This window comes from Phyllobates terribilis, unplaced genomic scaffold (genome assembly GCF_046119375.1).
Source record: "Phyllobates terribilis strain yellow unplaced genomic scaffold, ASM4611937v1 Scaffold_8__6_contigs__length_399053987, whole genome shotgun sequence".
Classification (NCBI taxonomy): Eukaryota; Metazoa; Chordata; class Amphibia; order Anura; family Dendrobatidae; genus Phyllobates; species Phyllobates terribilis.
The window spans coordinates 151,451,461-151,469,789 of record NW_027362768.1 but is presented as its reverse complement, the minus strand read 5'-3'; the positions used below and the strand labels follow the sequence as shown (position 1 = coordinate 151,469,789).

General features: G+C 44.1%; 1 protein-coding gene across 1 annotated transcript in view; it reads right to left on the bottom strand.

Annotated features, from left to right (window-relative positions):
• AGBL4 (AGBL carboxypeptidase 4) overlaps positions 1-18,329 on the bottom strand; it is a 2,899,935-nt gene that overhangs the window by 586,863 nt on the left and 2,294,743 nt on the right. The gene's annotated exons all lie outside the window — the stretch shown is intronic.

Sequence of the window (18,329 nt, the reverse complement as noted above, 5' to 3'; positions counted from 1 at the left end):
TGTTGAAATAGCGTCTCTCTCATCCATGAGTGGGATATTGTAATCAATGTTAAGTGGATGGAGCTGAGCTGCAGTACCGAACACAACCCATGGACAAGAGTGGCGCTATGTCAGGATAAATATAAATTAATTTTTTTAACCTAGACAATCCCTTTTTTGGGTCTATATAGTACACAGAATAAGCATTTGACTTCTGGACAGTTGATCATATGCCAATTACTGGCTTCATCGATGATACACTGTAGCCAACCACTGACCTCAGCCTCATACCAGTGTGTTCCGGCAATGATTATGTGCTTAATGATCAACTTTCTAGGTCAACAGTGATGATGCTGGAGTGACGGCCACATTGATTATTTTCTTGTTTTAACATATTTTTGAAAAAAAATTATATATCTATATATATATCTATATATCTATATATCTATATATATATATATATATATATCCAGGGTGGTCCAAAAGTAGGTGGACAGAAAGTGTAATAAGGTTATGAAGGGGGAGATTTATCAAACACTAAATTGCAGCCGCCTGTCTGGATCATCCTCCAATAACCCATGAATTAGACGTAGACGATAAGCTTTCCACCCAATAGATTTCAGGATTCGCATGATAGAAGCTCGTGACATTCCCAATTCCAAAGAGGCTCTTCTGGTGGACTTTTTTGGACTCTGAACAAATGTTTCAGCAACAAGTTGTTTATTATCTTCTGTACAGACTGTTTTGGGTCGACCAGTTTTTGGAGCATTAAGGATTGAGCCAGTGGCATTGAATTTGTCATGAATGCCGTAAATGGTTTGTCTCTTTGGGGCTTGAGTACCAAATGTTTCAACCCAATTTGCTCTAACAGTTTCAGCATTTTGAGATTTCCAATACTCTGTTAAAATCCATTTTCTTTGATCTGTATTTAAATTATTTGCCATTATGTGTTATCTGAATTATCTGAAAAGAAAACAGATTTGAGGGAGATCTATCTGTGAAAACTAGATCTGTGAAACTGGCTCAGTTGCCCTTAGCAACCAATCAGATTCCACCTTTCATTTTCCAAAGAGTCTGTGAGGAATGAAAAGTGGAATCTGATTGGTTGCTAAGGGCAACTGAGCCAGTTTCACTTTACACCATGTTTGATAAATCTCCCCCTTCATAACCTTATTACACTTTCTGTCCACCTACTTTTGGACTACCCTGTATATATATATATATATATATATATATATATATATATAAAAAAATATATATATATATATTGATATATATATATATATATATATATATATAAATAAACGAACCGAACTCCATGGAAATATAACATAACAATGGACAGGGTACTCCCAAACTATACATGAAGCCTACAAAATTGGAGTATTATCCCAAATCAAGTATAAGTCCATATTAATGTATTAAAAGACACTTTATTTCGTATACAAAATTAAAATCGTTTAACAAAGTTAAAAAGTAGATCGCTCGGGGTAGGAATACACACAAATGCAGGGCAGCAATTGTTGGTGGGTCCAAAGGGGATAGCTGACCGACCCTATTCAACACTTACATATGATAAGGTAAATATATCCATAACACATGTGTCTTTTAATACATTAATATGGACTTATACTTGATTTGGGATAATACTCCAGTTTTGTAGGCTTCATATATATATATAGTTAAAAATAATTCTGGTGACATTTAAATCCTTCCTCAGCCCCACTTTGGTCCTTTCTGGAAATGCCCCCGGCCCACCTGGGCTTTTCATAAACCAAGTCACTTTCAGCCCTGGAGTCCTGGGAAAACTAGGAAGTTGTCAATTGCGTATATCGTATACAATCCCTTTAAGGGGCTTGAACACTTTGGGCAAGTCTCTTAATATATTTTTTTTTGATAGAGGGAGTCCCTTGAAAATAGGTTGATCACAAAGTGATCGGAGTGATTGGTGGTTATCTTTGGAGGAACCTGGAAGCAAGTGTTGATTTCTTCTACAGTGCCACCCATGGTGAAATAAAGTACTACACTACAATTATTGAAAGCAATTGGCTGTTTGTGTAATGCATGGATGTGTTGGGGGGCTCCAGAGACAGACCTTCTTTGTAACCACCACTAAAGATGCCTGTAAATACAGTTACTCTCATTTGGACTACTTATTGAAACAGAACCTCTGGATTGTGTGTCCCATGGTAAAACCCATTACTTTAATTAGATTTAATTTCCTGTTACTTGCAAGATTAACGTCTTCAAGTCAGATTCCTCGGGGCCAATTTTTCTATTCCCAAATTTCTATAAAATATAGGTCAAAGTAGCGCTGCTACATATAAATTCCACCCATCTGCCTTGTATCCGTGCCGGAATAACACTCCGAACAGTGTTGATGTGTCAAGACAAAACCAAGCAGCCTCAAGACCAGATCAATGCAAACCACATCTTACAGATTGTGTAATCACCTAGGTACGTATGACTGCCCCTCATTACCGTAAGGTTAGGAATTTGGCAGCTGCTGGCGCCCATTTAATATCATTTACAAAAAAAAAGCAGACAGAGAAGTACAGCAGATGCACTGATTTATTAGTTGGTCCTTGTATTAAAATAACAGTTTGCTGGTAAACAGGAAGGGTAATGATGCCAGTCACCCTCGTTAGAGGCTAATAATAGCTTAATTTGTCCACTAATTGACCTTTGATACTGCCGAGGCGTTGTAGTGTGTTTCAGGGCAAGAGATAAGCAAGACCACGATTATGTTACCTCGGAGAATGGCTTCGGCAAATGGAAGGTAGTTAGCGTAATACATTATTTGCTCACAGATGAGCGGATTAATTGGTCTGCCAATTAGAAGGGTACTGGGGAAAACAGGGCAGTCTGCACTGTAATGTGCTGTGTACACAGTAGACCACCACAAGCCATTTATTCTGAGTCATCAGTGTCTTAAGTTGCGTCGGAAAACCAAAGTCGAATTCCATCTGCTATACTCTGAGCAATAAGGAATTATACCTAAAGACATGAAAAAGTCAACTATAGGCTCAAAGGATGGATTCAAACAACTGTAATATACAAGTGTAGGACAGTTTATTATATGGTTAAAAGTAACTAAACTTTTAAACATTTTAGGTGTATTATTCATAGAATCATAGAATGTTAGAGTTGGAGGGGACCTCCAGGGTCATCATACCCATTCCCCTGCTCAATGCAGGAGTCACTAAACCATCTCAGACAGATGTCTGTCCAGCCTCTGTTTGAAGACTTCCATTGAAGGAGAACTCAGCACCTCTCGTGACTCCGGTTCCACTCATTGATCACCCTCACTGTCAAAAAGTTTTCTAATATCTAATCTGTATCTTCTCCCTTTCAGCTTCATTCCATTGCTTCTTTTTTTTACCCTACAAAATATTCTTTTTCTTAAAAAACGAGTGGAATCCATTATGAAGAACTAATGAAAAATAATATGGAGGTGTTGAATGCAAATAACAAAAAAGTTTTTGAGGTTTTCTTAGCAGATTGAAGTTAATCTTCATAGCCCTAACAGAGAATACAATTTATTGTTAGGGGAATCTTCCAACAAGAAGTTGAAAAAACGCCTTTGGGCCTTATGTGATTATTCAAGTAGATTATAGATAGGGATGGCAGCTAGGGATGAAGGGAAATCCCTTCATTGGTTTCCAATCTCCCAACAAATCTAGTTCATACTACTAACACTGACCTACAAGGCCATCCATAATTTGTCTCCTCCATATATTTCCAAAATAATCTACAGACAAGTTCCAACACATAATCTCCGGTTCTTTCAAGACCTCCTTCTCTCCTCACCCAATCACTTCCAAGACTTCTCCTGAGTTTCCTCCATCCTCTGGAATGCTGTGCCCCAACACTTCCGATTTTCACCACATTCGGAACCTTCAGATGGATCTTGAAAACCCATCTCTTCAAGAAAGCTTACAGCCTCCAATGACTCTACAGTCACCTCACCACCAGAGCTGACACCTCACCACCACCAGAGCTGCTACCTCACCACCATCAGTGCTGCTACCTCACCACCATCAGAGCTGCCACCTCACCACCATCGGAGCTGCCACCTCACCACCACAGGATCTGCCACCTCACCACTACCGGAGCTGCCACCTAACCACCACCGAAGCAGCCAGAACCCCCAACCTACTGTCCCGTTCCCCATTACCCTGTAGACTGTAAGCCCGCAAGGGCATGGCCCTCTCCCTTCTGTACCAGTCTATCATTACTTGTTTGTTCATTGTAATCTATATTTATGTTTGTATGTAACCCCTTCTTATGTACAGAACATTGGAATCAATGGCGCTATAAAAATAAATCATAATAATAAGAAAAATAATATTAAAATTGTGATAGAAAGGCAGATGGAAAGTCAAATGATAAGAAAGAAAGAAAATCAAAAAATGACAAAGCAGCATCAATCAAAAAATGGGGGTGCAACCCACAAAGTCTGGACCACTGGACTATACAATAAAAGCAATGAAGAATGGCAGCACTCCCATTTTGAAAAAGTGAAAAATGTATATGGGCTTGGAATAAATACAATTTGTTACTTTTTTGAAAATTGAGTAATGCAATTCTTCATTGGATAGATACAGTGGGGAAAAAAGTATTTAGTCAGCCACCAATTGTGCAAGTTCTCCCACTTAAAAAGATGAGAGAGGCCTGTAATTGACATCATAGGTAGACCTCAACTATGAGAGACAAAATGAGAAAACAAATCCTGAAAAACACATTGTCTGATTTGGAAAGAAATTTTTTCACATTTTGGTGGAAAATAAGTATTTGGTCAATTACAAAAGTTCATCTCAATACTTTGTTATATATCCTTTGTTGGCAATGACAGAGGTCAAACGTTTTCTGTAAGTCTTCACAAGATTGGCACACACTGCTGCTGGTATGTTGGCCCATTCCTCCATGCACATCTCCTCTAGAGCAGTGATGTTTTGGGGCTGTCGCTGGGCAACATGGACTTTCAACTCCCTCCAAAGATTTTCTATAGGGTTTAGATCTGGAGACTGGCTAGGCCACTCCAGGACCTTGAAATGCTTCTTACAAAGCCACTCCTTCGTTGCCCTGGCTGTGTGCTTGGGATCATTGTCATGCTGAAAGACCCAGCCACATTTCATCTTCAATGCCCTTGCTGATGCAAGGAGGTTTGCACTCAAAATCTCACGATACATGGCCCCATTCATTCTTTCATATACACTGATCAGTCGTCCTGGTCCCTTTGCAGAGAAACAGCCCCAAAGCATGATGTTGTCACCCCATGATTCACAGTAGGTATGGTGTTCTTTGGATGCAACTCAGCATTTTTTCTCCTCCAAACAAGACGAGTTGTGTTTCTACCAAACAGTTCTTCTTTGGTTTCATCTGACCATATGACATTCTCCCAATAGTCTTCTGGATCATCCAAATGCTCTCTAGCAAACTTCAGACGGGCCCGGAATTATAATGGCTTAAGCAGGGGGACACGTCTGGCACTGCAGGATCTGAGTCCCTGTAGTGTGTTACTGATGGTAGCCTGTGCAACGTTGGTCCCAGCTCTCTGCAGGTCATTCACTAGGTCCCCTCCGTGTGGTTCTGGGATTTTTGCTCACCGTTCTTGAGATCATTTTGACCCCACGGGATGAAATCTTGTGTGGAGCCCCAGATCGAGGGAGATTATCAGTGGTCTTGTATGTCTTTCATTTTCTAATTATTGCTCCCACAGTTGATTTCTTCACACCAAGCTTCTTGCCTATTGCAGATTCAGTCTTCCCAGCCTGGTGCAGGGCTACAATTTTATTTCTGGTGTCCTTCGACAGCTCTTTGGTCTTCACCATAGTGGAGTTTGGAGTGTGACTGTTTGAGGTTGTGGACAGGTGTCTTTTATACTGATAAAAAGTTCAAACAAGTGCCAGTACTACAGGTAATGAGTGGAGGACAGAGGAGCCTCTTAAAGAAGAAGTTACAGGTCTGTGAGAGCCAGAAATCTTGCTTGTTTGTAATTGACCAAATTGCCACCAAAATTTGAAAAAAATTTCTTTCTAAATCAGACAATGTGATTTTCAGGATTTGTTTTCTCATTTTGTCTCTCGCAGTTGAGGTCTAACTATGATGTCAATTACAGGCCTCTCTCATCTTTTTAAGTGGGAGAACTTGCACAATTGGTGGCTGACTAAATACTTTTTTTCCCCACTGTAGATAGATGGATAGATAGATAGATATGGGATAGATAAATAGATATTAAATAGATAGATAATAGATAGATAAATAGATATTAAATAGATAGATAGATAATAGATAGATAAATAGATATTAAATAGATAGATAGATAATAGATAGATAAATAGATATTAAATAGATAGATAATAGATAGATATTTTTTCATATTGTGGTGTCCTCTGCTCGCAGATAATCTTGTATTTATGTGATTCCCTGTTGGTACGAGAAGCTATTAATAAATATGAGTATTTATATTGTGGAGAATTCCCGGCAGCGGCCGGTGATATATTCTCCTGTACACAGGCCAGAGCCCGACACATATTCATTATTTCACATTAATGCTGACGAGGCTTTTATTTGCAGAAGGATATTATTTCTTTGCTGTGCAGCCAATTGGCATTTTAAAGAGGCAGCTCCTTTTAGTGATGACCTGACGGCATTTAGATTTTGTATTAAATCACAAAGAAATGGGTGTAATAGGTGACATTTTAGATGATAAGATCACTGCTGGCTGGAGCCGCTCTGTGCTCGCAGGAGTATATACAGTTGTCATAACAACTACAGCGCTGCGCGTCTGAGCCGCGTGCTGCGTATCTATCACATATAGGAGGGTGGGGGGTGTAGTCCTCCTCGGTATTTGTAGTCTATACATTTAATACTCTTGGGGTTCAGTTTTTTGAAGCAAACTAAATTTAAAGGGGTTGTCTGGGATTTTCTTTAAAAGCTTCCTAGCGGTTGAAAATTGACCTATTCCATACCCTGCCCCGATCCTGCAGCAATGACAACACGTCAATCATCTTGACCCCTGCAGCCAATTGCTGGCCTTAAGAGCAAAGTTTGCATGGGTCATATGTGACTGCTAAGGCCAGTGATTGACTGCAGCAGTTATGATGGACATGACAGCCTCGCTGCAGGATCAGCGGCATTCACACAAACACTGGTCACTAGAGTTGAATGAATGTTTTGAAATACAAATTTGCCAGATTTGCTGCATTTTTCCAGGAAATTTGATTGATGGCAAATCAAAAGTACTCCAATGCCTCTGTAACGGGAGTGGTGGAACCACTGTGCCATGGTCCAAGGAGAGCATGGAGGGAAGAAACTAGCTGAACACATGACTCATCACTAGAGAATCTGATGGTGGGGTTAGACTTGGCTTCAGATGGACACCAGGTGCTACACTAAGAAGGACCTTGGACGCATGGCAGCTGACCTCCAAGGGACAGGAAGCTGGAACGGCCAAGAAGAGAGGGTTCAGCTGGTACAGGCAGACACGGCAGGAACTCAGGAGTGGCAGGTGCTGGCGGACACGGCTGGTATCCAGTCAGGCACTGGCAGGTGCAGACAGGAACGGCTGGTATACAGGTGGGTACAAGTAAATGCAGGCAAGTACGGCTGGTATACAGACTGGCACAGCAAATGCAGGCAGGTACGCTGGAAGGCACAAGCAAGGACAGACAGGAACAAATCTGCAAGGAGTTTGTATGTTCTCCCCGTGTTTGCGTGGGTTTCCTCCGGGTTATCCAGTTTCCTCCTTTGCTCCAAAGACATACTGATAGGGAATCTAGATTGTGAGCCCTAATCGGGACAGTGCCAATAATGTCTGTAAAGCACTGTGGAATTAATGGTTCTATATAAGTGAGTAAAAAAATAAAATAAATAAACAAGCAAGAACAAGCGGGTACGTGCAGTTACAGGCAGACACAGGAACCAGCGGGTACTGGCAGGTACTAATAAACTGGGGACCTGAGAACTAGCAAGCATGCAGACTAATTGACTAACCAAGTTACTCAGGCAACTCCTATCAGGTGAAGGTGCCTTAAACCATAAGTGTTTCCCAGCCGTTGGCTGGGGACACTTTAGGATGCCGCACTGTCCCTTTAAGAGGGAGCCCTAAGCATATGCATGCCTTAAGCACGGTGCCCAGGGATCTGTGACCCATGGGCTGACCCCGGGCAGCAGCTGTATTAGAAGGAAGTGCGGGACGGGGGCCACGGCAGTGAATTAGTCAGGAAGAAGGGGAGCGTGCAGGAATGCCGGCGCTACAGCCTCCAACTAGCCTGAAAAATGTGTATGAAACTGTCCACCTTTCTTAGCCAACATTTAGTAAAACCAAAGTAGGACCTAATCAAGGTCAATATAGAAGTATAACAATGTCCAAAACAAAAAGTATATGATAATACTCAAAGATACAGTGACACTGTCGTACCAAAAAGGACTGAGAGTGAGGCTCCACAGAGAAGAGCAAATTAACCTATGGAACTGACTCCTTGTCCCAATAATGAATACTCATATGAACCATGCTCAAACCATTAAACAATGGACAAGACATCAATATGCATCTATCTATATATGGAAAAACGAAACAAGGAGTGTGTTTAATGACCCCAATGTTCAGTGTATCTGACCATGTGCATATCAGTCACTAGACAGAGTAGGTATACGGTGTGCATCCCATTACCATTAGGCAAGACAAACATTCCATATAAATCACCCCAATGGTGAATAAGACAAAAATTAAATATAAAACGGAACGTCCTCACCCATTGTGGTAATGGGACGCATGAGAGGCATATTGAGGGCAAATGCAGGGTCTGTGTATTGCAGTGGTAGCTGTGGACTGTCCTTGTCAGGGCGAGAGCCTTTGGGAACAGGGCAGAGCAGTATTCCCCTTTAGGGCTAAATAGGGGCAGAACCATATGCCTTCACGGATATGCTGCTACCTTTCCTTATGGATGATGGCTCCCTCCACTGAGACAGCCCCAGGACTAACTACCACGGAGATTACTACAATGGGTGAGGACGTTCCGTTTTATATTTAATTTTTGTCTTATTCACCATTGGGGTGATTTATATGGAGTGTATTGTCTTGCCTTACAGTAATATGATTTTTTCCATATATAGATAGATGCATATTGATGTCTTTTCCATTGCTTAATGGTTTGAGAATGATTCATATGAGTATTCATTATTGGGACAAGGAGTCAGCTCCATAGGTTAATTTGCTCTTCTCCGTAGAGCCTCACTCGCAGTCCTTTTTGGTACGACAGTGTCACTGTATTTTTGAGTATTATCATATACTTTTTGCCTTGGACATTGTTATACTTCTATATTGACCTTGATTAGGTCCTACTTTGGTTTTACTAAGTGCACCTTTCCTAGCCCACTAATCTCCTTCATTACTGAGCTGTCATTATCTGTACAGTTTTTTTCAGTATTTTATGACTTTTACTTTATATCTTCAATGCTAAGCTGTGACGCCTTCTCACTTTCCAGATTTACTACAAGATAGCTGCTGCCTTCTCTGCCTCGGCTTTTATACAGGCCATGATAGTCGCTCCTGATGGGTTGTACTATTGTGAACAGGTTACCTGTATGCAACAATGCAGATAATGATGATGTGGAAGTAGTCAACCAAAACTATTTATTTTCCTACCACAGAATGAAAGTCTAATTATATGAACAGATGGTTATTGAGGTATATGGAAATAAGTAACACAGTCCTAACTATAATGACAAAATAGCAGTATAACAAATATGAGATCTTATTCTATGTTCTAACTAGCTAGCTCTTAGCTAAACGACTATTAATGTCCTTCTGTCTTAGCTTAACAGGCATCACTCCCAACGATAGGCCCGTCACTGTAATATGCTCTTCAAGAGCCTTTGATTGTTAAACTGACACTAACGGGGGTCACCGGTACTTCCCACTAGACATAAGTCTCTCATATGTGAGTCACTTAGTTCCCTTGGTGTTCGTCACTGGCCGCCCTCATTCACTTCTGGGACACAACAGGCTTCCGGCCTCGTCCAATATTCAACGTCTGACCTTCAGTGCTTGACCTGCAGTATCAGGATGGCGGGTCTTGACTGATGAACATTGGGCTTCGGGTCTTGACCAACGTAGTCTGAGCTTTGGGTCTTGACCAGTGAAGTCTGAGCTTTAGTACTTGACCAACGACGTCTCGCATGACACTCTTTGGTTGCTCTGCTTCTGCATTTCACGCCTCTCTGTCTCGCATATTGGCGCCAACTGCCTTCCCGCCTTGCCACTCCTGTCTTTTATATTTGATAGCTGTGCCACCTGACCCGGTATTCCTTTCAAATTTTTCCCACCAGAAACATGTCCTCCATCTTTTAGTTCCAGCCTACTCAGTTTGCTCAGCAGATGGCGACATTTGGTTGTGACTGCCATAGAACATTGAGGATCCACACCTTCTGCTCTCCACCCCCTTACTCTATACCATCTGATGCGACCATAAGAGGAAGCTTGTACGAGGTCATGTGATCCGTTTCTGGCTAAAGTAATCTTCTGCAGTATGTGAAAAGGTGGCGGTCATGTTAAGCATTTCATGCAAAGTGAATGGAAAATTGTTTTAGTTAATTGAATTCCTAAAAATTCTGTATGAATTTCATTTGCATAGAATCTATTCGCTCATTTCTACTGTCCACCCTATAGGTGCTATATATATAATTGTTAATTTTCTCTGCAGCACCTCCACAGGAGAAGTAAGGAATTACACTCTTGCCATTTAAATAAATGTGCTGTCTATATAATATACAAACAGGCTAAGTCTTCCAAAGTAATAGATGCTCTGCAGTCTTAGCACATAAATGAGGGTCTTGAATGGAGGACACCCTCTAATAACTTAGAATTCTCTAATAAAGTACCTCTAAGCCAGACATCACCTTTATTTTAGAGTGAAATGCCAACCCCCCAGAGGTAAATGTGCATTTTTCCCCTTCGGTATAAACCACTAGAGATTTGCTTTGTCGTGGCTCCCTCTGTGCAGATTGTATAAAGTGTTCTGTGTGATCCAATGACAGATGACAGTTACTGCCAGCTCCTTGTAAACCTGGACTCTCATTTTGCTTCATCTTCCCCTGAGGGGACAGCTCAGAAAGTCCCTTTCCTGCCGCAGCTGATACGTGAAAACATACTCTAAACCGCCAGCAACGGCACCTCCTGGCTGCATATTGATTTCCACTTTACTGTGTTTTCCAGGTCTCTCATTTTAAAAGCATTTTCCTGTCCTGAATCCTGGAAGTATCAGAGAGAAGTGCAACTGCCCTGACAGACAAGTCAAACACACACTGGTTTGGAGAGGACTGACACTGAGTTGAATTTAGGACATCACCTTCACGGAATTATCTGCTGTGTTCTTCACTTTTCAACTTTTTTTCTGCTATTACATCAAACTTAAAATATAAAGTAAACTCTAGTTCTCTGAATTGTATGAAAAGTTTTCCCAACTTTCTAATATACTTTGTTTTTCACAATTTTTCATATCTCTGATGACTGGGAATATTTGTGGACACCTCTATAGGTTGAAAATGCTAACTTAGACTCAGATCTAGTGTACTTGTAGTTTCAGGTGACTTTTCAGAATAAGCTGATATAAGAAATAACACAATTTCTGGCTATTATATGACTAGTATATTGCATTTTTCCTTACTTTCCCTCTCCAGGCTTTATCACTAATTTTCAGTTGTCTCTGAGCTAGTGGATGGAGAGTTGGTATTATAGATAGTAGAAACAGACATGACAGACTCCTGCTCTCTTGTCTCTATTTAGTACATATTCAGAAGCAGTTTAGCATGGAGGACAATTTACAGCAATACTGAGCAGTGTAGCTGTTAATCCACCTTTACGGTGAGATAAAAGACTTACTCGAAAGCAGTACCATCTTTCTATCACATTGCGTCTCCTCATCCTTCTCTCTCCATAGACTTAGCAACATAGAAGTATTTCTAAACCTTTGTAATTCAAAGTGAATTAAAAAAAAAAAATCTATATTTTTTACAATTTTGGTCCTTGTTTTTGAAACATTTTCTGCATCTCTATGATGCTGTAAGTGAATTCTAGTAATATAAACAGTGTTTTATTCAGGGGTATCCACAGAGGAGAGGAGCAGCAAAAATTAAATCAGGAACCTCTCTTGGTAATTCATTCATTAACCTACCATGTCATAGAAAGTTGAAGTCTTTGCCCTTTTCCCATCCCTTGCTTTCTAGTTGATGTATTGTCTTCCATAGAAACTTGTGAGAATGGTTACTACTTAGCTTTGCTACTTTTGTCATAAGGGCTTTTTACAAGGGTTGTCCACTTTGGACAACTTCTACTTCTTATAAGGTTCTCATTACAATGAGATGATCACATAGCGTTTTCCAGTTGGAACTCCCATCGATCAGTGATATTTTGTGTCTAAACTTGGTAATAAGTCTTTATTTTCCCTGCAGCACCACCGCAGGTGAAGATTCGCATTACACTATGTCTATGGTCCTCTGGAGTAGAGGCTTTCTTGTTAACAAATTTATACTCTGGCAAAGAAATAAGCATCTAGACTAGGATAATATCCTCTAGTAACTCTAAATTCCCTAATATATTATATTGATCATTTAACAGACAAAACCTAAGATAGAAACAAATTGAACATATACCCTGGTCTAAGTAAATAAATGAAAAGTAATAGTACATGTAAATAACATAGGGTAGTTAGTAAACATTTTTTTTGATCAAAAAAGCACAAAAGCCATCCCACCATGACAAGGTGTACCCCAATTGGGATGGTCCTACCAAGAAGGTTTTGTCTGTTCAATCGCCACAGTATGAATATGCTCCTACACATTGCATGTATACCAACATATGCTCCGGATCATTTCTCTCGTTTTGTTGTAGTTTCTTGTACTTTGTACAAACAGGGGTGTGGCTCCCTTTTATGAGGTCGTCTGGCACAAGGTAAGGTTTTAATATAAGAGGATAGGTCCATCCCGATTGAGGTGCACCTTGTCGTGATGTGATGGCTTTTATACCTTTTTGATCAAAAACAGTGTTTACGAAGTACCCTATATTATTTACATGTACTATTACTTTTCATTTATTTACTTACAGTAGGGTATATGCTCATTTTGTTTCTATCTTAGGTTTTGTCTGTTAAATGGCCACAATGTGAACATGCTCCTACAAGTTGCATGTATACCAATGTATGCTCTGGCTCATTTGGTTTTGCTGTAGTTTACTGTACTTTGTACAAACAGGGGTGTGGCTCCCTTTTTTTGAAGTCGTCTGGCACAAGGTAAGGTTTTAATATTAGAGGACAGGTCCATCTCGATTGAGGTGCACCTTGTCGTGGTAAGATGGATTTTGTTTTTTTGTTCAAAAACGTTGTTTACTAAGTACCCTATGTTATTTACATGTACTATTACTTTTTACTTACTTACGTAGAACAGGGTATATGCTCATTTTGTTTCTATCTTACATTTTGTCTGTTAAATGGCCACAGTGTGAACGTGAACATACTCATAGACGTTGCATGTATACCAACTTATGCTCCAGCTCATTTCTTTGTTTTTATTCTTCTAATACTGCGGAGGCCAATCTGCCTCTTCTCCCAGCCTCACAAAGGGCACATTTCGATCTAGTGGCTCAAAAATGCCACTAGTCCAAACTGTTAATCAATCGGGATTGGAGCTCCCCCAGTTAAGTAGGAAGTCGGGAGGCAGAAAAGCAGTGCGTTCCCGAAAGAATAATGATGAAAACAACCCTTAAAAATAGAAACAATAAGATGTAATTTCATCAATTTGTGTCTCTTTTTTATTATTATGTGTGTGGCACCCCAGGGGTCTGGTTTCCACAGTAACAGCAATGTTATGTCTGAGAGCAGGTGGGAGGTCTCTTGGTCAGGGATCCTGTGCATGCCACACCTCCTGCCCAGTCCTGGGAGGGGAAGAACTTCCCCTATATAAACCTAGGGCTGAGGCAGGGTTAGTGAGTAGAGAAGAAGTAGAGACAGAGAAGAGAAGCAGATCTAGGAAAAGAACATCAGGAGCTCTGTGGGAGCAGTGCTATAAGGAGTCAGGGGCTGGCAGCTGCAGAGCTCGCCCTGACTGAGAAGCTATCACCGGACCCGGAGTCCGAGGCTGTGGGGACTAATCTTTACCCAGCAGCAGAAACCGCCCGGCAGGGGATTCAGGTCCTCTGGCCAAGAAACCCGAAGGCACGGTCACACGCGTGGGACCAGCACCGCCGTCGTGGAGCGGACGCCACTAGAAGGCCCCGAGTCACCGGCCATACGGGTGAGCACCACACGGTACACTCAGGGACGTGGGCTACTTATACCCGCCTCTAGCAAGGTAGCCAGAAGAGTACAGTCAGTTTGGGAGGCCTACAACTCCGCCTGGCCAGGGGAGATCCCATCTGCTCAAGGACTGACCAGGCCCCGATCGCTAGCCAGTACTCCGGGAGGGTCTATCTTTATCCCCAGTAAAGACCCTGAATTACACCGCATCGTCTCTGAGTGATTCCTGCTACCCCCATCATCCACGTCGGCTGCCCTGAGGCCATACCCCTCCCATTGGGGGTGATACTATCACGCTGCACAATCCTACCACCGGCCTCAGCGGTCTGCCCTGCAGCGGCAGCTCCTTCGCTGCATTCAACGGGTGGCGTAGTCGTCCAACATCTACCGCTAATACATCGCCGCTCAGTTTGACTCCCTGGGCACGGACCGGGTCACCGCCACGAGACTACAACCCTCAACAGATCCGGCTCCGGGTAAGCTCCCGTGCGCGCGATGCCGCGCGACGAAGGCCCAGGGGTGCGTCAACTTTTGGCGTAGTCGGCAGGATCTCGTGCCCGCAACCACCGGGTACTGCGTGCCTGAAAAAGACTGTTCAAACTTACCAGTGGTGAAGATTCCCGCCATCCGGCGCAATCTTCTGTCTTCTTCCCGCCATCCGCGAAGTTTTCCCGCCATCTGGCGCCATCTTCTGCCTTCTTCCCGCCATCCGTGGAGTTTTCCCGCCGTTGGACGCCATCTTGAAGACGCCGCGCGGGAAGAAGAGGGGCGTGGACTCCGAAAGCGCGCGAGAACTGAAGCCCCGCCTCACGTCCGGACGTTGCGTAAGGTCCTGGAAGGAGCCCAGCAGACGCCGACGTCACAGGAGCGCGACGGAAGGTCCTCAACCCTGACGATCCACTGCGGAGCCGCGGCCTACGGAAGAGGATCATCGCAAGGTAGGCCACGGTCCACTAGGGGGGAGGAAGATGTCGGATACGGAGGAGAACTTCACTGCCTCAACCCCCGCCAGCGCCACCGCTGCTGCAGTCATGCCTTTCACCATGCCCTATATCCCGGGAGCGGCCTGGCTACCCCAGTACTCAGTGGAGTCACATACCCTGCATGACTTTAGAGAAAAGCTGGATAGCCTCTTCCAGGTGTATCCCCTCACAGAAGAGCAAAAAGTGAGCATCCTGGTGGCCCAATTAACCGGGGCAGCCCAAAGGGAGGTAAAGTCCTGGCCACCTGGGGGAAGGACTGTTGCAGGGATACTAACCCGGCTGAGGGACACCTTTGATACCCGCACCTCAGCCGAGATCAAGCTTGGATTCTACGGGTGCAAGCAGCGAGCACACGAGAGTATAAGGGACTATGCCCTGAACCTACAAGAGGCCCTGAGAGCCATTAAGCAGACCGACCCTGACGGCGTGGGAGACGAGGACAGGCTGTTGACTGAACAATTTATAGAGGGTTTATATTGCAATGCCCACCGAACCCAGTTGCGGGCAATGGCCTTACAGGACCCTCATCTGGGATTTGCACAGTTCAAGGACAGAGCCATCCGGGTGCTCCGAGAACCGGCACCAGGTGGCGTTGTGACCCACAGACGCCCCACTACCACTTACCACCAGGAGGCGGCACCCTTGTCGGCAGGGCCTGTGGGAGCTGATGCGCAGGCTTTGAACAATGACCCGGCTCCAGACCTGCACCATCAGGTCCAAGAGCTAGCTAAAAGCGTTGCCGCGCTAATCCGAACTGTGCAGTCTTTACAGGTTTCCACTCCAGGGAAGATCCAGCTGGCATCCGGACCGGAGGACATCCCGTGGCGTCGACCAAGGAGGACCCCACCGGCCAGAGGAAGACCCAGCGACCGATACAACGAGGACGGACAACCCATCTGCCGCCGCTGCAATCAACCCGGACATATGGCAAGGTACTGTCCTTTAAACTGGCACAACCTGGGGTAGAGGGCCAAACCCCAGGAAAAAGATCATCAGGCCCATCGAACTGGCGCGACAAATATGTGGGAGGACGTCCAGTCTTGCCCGTGGTACTGGATGGCATCCCCATGAGTGCCCTACTGGACACCGGGTCACAGGTTACCACTATCCCGTACGTGCTCTTCAAGCAGTACTGGAATGACTCGGATATCACCCGCTACCCTGACGACTACTTGAGTATCATCGCCAGCAATGGTCAGCCCGTGCCACAGATTGGATTTAAAGAGGTGATCATTAAAATCGGTAGAGTCGAATTGGCGGCACAGGGACTGATCATTGTAGACATTGACAAGCGCGAGAGTCACCCAAAGATAACTCTAGGAACTAATGTAATTGAAAATTGTCTTGCAGAGGTGATTTTCCTTTTACAGCAGGTTGCCAAGATCGCCAGCTCCGGCCAGCAGCGAGTGCTCCAGAAAGAGATCCGGGCACTGATGCGACGGCAACAGATAGAACTCTCCGGTGGTGAGATTGGTAGCGTAAGAATGTGTGACCCTTTTCCTATTGCCATGCCCTCAAAAAGTGAAATGATGATTTGGTGCCGGGCAGCTATTGGTCTGAGAGGTAGAGATTACCAGGCCATGGTAGAACCAGTTTACTCAGACAGTAGGCCCACCATTTTGACAGCACGGGGGGTGGTCAATGTACGCCATGGGAGGGTGCCCGTTCGCATAATAAATATCGGGAAGAGGGAAGTGTACCTGCCCCTGTATGCCACGCTAGCCAAATTGTATACCATCAATCAAAATTCCATACAGTCCGTAGAACCCTTGCCTCCATCTTCCCCGGAGGAAGGTAACGGCTCTAAGGAAACAATGGAGGACTGGTGTCAGCAACTACATTTGGGTACTGACTCCACTCCCTCACACCAGAAACAGGGAGTCTATCGGGTGGTTCAAGAGTACGAGAGAGTGTTTAGTAAACACCCGTTAGACTTCGGGCGAGTCAAGGGGGTAGAACACCACATCCCCACGGGAGACCATCTTCCTATAAAAGAGAGGTATCGACCCGTACCCCCTGCACACTACCAACACGCCAAGGGGATGCTTAGGGACATGAAGGAGGCTGGGGTGATCAGGGATAGCTGTAGCCCCTGGGCAGCTCCACTTGTCTTAGTCAAAAAGAAAGACAACACCATGAGGATGTGTGTAGATTACTGGAAAATTAACCGTATCACACACAAGGATGCGTACCCCTTACCAAGGATAGAGGAGTCTTTGGCTGCTTTAAGATCTGCTAACTTCTTCTCTACCTTGGATCTCACTAGCGGGTACTGGCAGGTTCCTGTAGCAGAGGCGGACCGGGAGAAGACCACATTCACCACCCCGATGGGACTTAGCGAGTTTACCTGTATGCCGTTCGGACTCTGCAACGCACCGGGAACCTTCCAACGATTAATGGAGTGCTGTCTGGGCCACAGAAACTTCGAGACGGTCCTGTTGTACCTGGACGATGTCATCGTATATTCCAAGACTTATGAGGACCACCTGAAACACCTGGCGGAAGTGTTCGAAGCTCTGGCAAGCTACGGCTTAAAGGTAAAACCCTCCAAGTGTCACCTCTTGAAACCAAAGGTGCAGTACCTGGGACACGTGGTGAGCGCTGACGGAGTGGCTCCCGACCCTGATAAGATCACCGCAATTAAGGAATGGCCAAGTCCCTCCAGTGTAAAGGAAGTGCGGCAGTTCCTCGGGTTGGTAGGCTATTACCGCAGATTCATCCCCGATTTCACCAAAAAGGCAGCTCCTATGCAGGACCTCCTGATAGGCCAGTCCCGGAAGGCCAAGAACCAGAAGCCGCCCTTCAAATGGGAGAAGTTAGAAGAAGAGTCCTTCCGCCAGCTGAAGATGGCCCTCACGGGGGATGAAATCCTGGCGTACCCTGATTACAGCCAGCCCTTTATCCTCTACACCGACGCAAGTAACATCGGGCTAGGAGCCGTACTGTCCCAGATCCAGCAGGGGAAAGAACGAGTAATCGCTTACGCTAGCCGAAAACTGCGACCCACCGAAAGAAACCCTGAGAATTACAGCTCATTTAAGCTAGAGTTCCTGGCAGTGGTGTGGGCAGTCAC